Genomic DNA, 2,177 nt, shown 5'->3' with positions numbered 1-2,177 from the left:
TTCAAATTTTCATTCGAGAGGAATAAAAACCGCAAAAACTGACTTTGTGTCTTCAAACCACAATAAATACGCATCATTTTTTTCTGATAACGTATTATGCTAAATCATACTTCCAAAAATCGCCACCCTTTTAGATTTTAAATTGGCCTTGCTTATTGCAGGATACATAAGTCAAATGATAAAAAAAATGTTTTATTTTTTTATCTTAAATACGTTTATTTAGGCCCAAATGCTGTAGCTTAACGAGGCCGATAATTCATTTTTTTTAATTACATGTAAAAAAAAATGTTTTAAATTTTTGTTCAGACTGCTCATACCAAAACACAACTTTAATTATTTGCAGAAAAATTCCTTACATCAATAGTTCACATGTTATGTGCGATTGAAAAATGTTCAATTTTATAAACTTCAAAAAATCATATTGCAAAAAACGTGACGATTATTTTACGCTAAAGACCACGAGAATTTTTTTTCAAGGAAGTTGAAAATGTTTGATGTTAATTTCTTCTAGACTTAGGAAATAAATGAAACAACGTAAAATTCAATTACAAAATAAAATAACTGTTTTACAATCGAATCTCTACCAGAAATCCAATTGATAATGAAGGCTTAACATAACTGAAATTTTTAAGTTGTTAGCCCCCCCTAATGAAAAATTTCTCAGAGATGGCTGGACCAATTTACGTAAACTTAGTCTCAAATGAAAGGTACAACGTTCCCATCGGCTGCTTTGAAATTTTTTATTGATTGGACTTCTGGTTACGGGTTGAAGAGTGCAGCCACACAGCTAATTCCCATATAAACTGAAGGAAAATTTCCAAATCGAATTTGTATTTTTGATGCCAAATGTCTTTAAAATGCATGAAACGTCGAGATTTGATGCAATCTCGAAAAAAAATTTTTGGCGAAAATTGACTTTTTTGGACTTTGGCACCTTTTTGCCTTTCTCATATAGAAAGGTTATGCAATCACTCTAAAAATCGTCCACCATATCCCGGCGATTTTTTTGACTTATTTAGTCGTAGGTAGGAGTATGCAATGAGGGGTTGCTATTTTAAAATTGAAACTAGTTTAAAATTTCTTAACAAGTTGAAAATTTTCGGCAGGGTCCGAACCCCCTGGATCCTCTTGCTTGATCCGCCGCTGGTTTCAAGCGATGTTTCAGTGTCGACACATAGCATCTCAAGATCGTGGCTGTCGATCCATTGTATGTATGTGCAAATCGTACTGAATATGTAATATTCATTTCCACCGTTGTATTGAACATAACCAGCCATGGCATCGTAGTTTGGACAAATGAGAAAGGCACAATTGCACCACTAGGTGGATTAGAACAGGTTTTTAAAGTTGTTAGTTTCTCTGTAGTAATTGCCATACACACAAGAACCGTTTGAATATCCAAATACATATGATTTTTAGTTTCGGACTCCATCAACAGCGTTTACATAACAGTAAGATCAGCTTCGTATAAAGTTAATTGTCACTTTAATACCCACCCTCTCACGTTCTCGTAGTTCCGTTTTACAAAGGCGTTGCCTGACCCGTTCCTGCACCGACCGAGGCCACCTCTCTGGCGGAACGCCAACGTAGTTCCTAAAAGTGGAACAACTGTTGAACTCCACACACTGCTGCTTGCTGGAACATTTTTTCAATTGTCCTGCGGAGGATGGTTGTGAAATCAGTTTTGAACAAACCGTTGCTTCGTTAGACAAATCGAAATCTAGCTTCGGGTTTTCGGTTAGAGTTGAAGATGCACTCACCCACTCCGCAGTTCACGCATAAAACACTAATAAGTAGTATCACTTGCGGTATCATCATTCTAACCTTTAATTATTTTCAATTAATTATATAAACCGCTTAATTGATGTTACATCGGCTTTATACAGTAGTTCGCATAACGCTCGACACGTGGAAATCTTTCATACACGATGGAGTACCGGGACAAACTTTTGGGATACGAGCCCGTTAAACTGGCTTTTATGGGTCGGGAATGAGACAGACGATTCGTTTGAAATATCAATATGAATATTTTTATTAGATTGTTAATCAACGAATCGTTTCAAACTGAATCGCTGGGATTGTATGAGTTATTTTGACTTATGGGAAGAAAATGGTAATAATGATGTGTCGTTTTCAGGTTTAGGCATTGGATTTTTCCCAGTAGTCATAGGCACCCA

This window comes from Topomyia yanbarensis, chromosome 2 (assembly GCF_030247195.1).
Source record: "Topomyia yanbarensis strain Yona2022 chromosome 2, ASM3024719v1, whole genome shotgun sequence".
In the NCBI taxonomy this organism is placed as follows: Eukaryota; Metazoa; Arthropoda; class Insecta; order Diptera; family Culicidae; genus Topomyia; species Topomyia yanbarensis.
Note: the sequence above shows the minus strand (reverse complement) of the source record.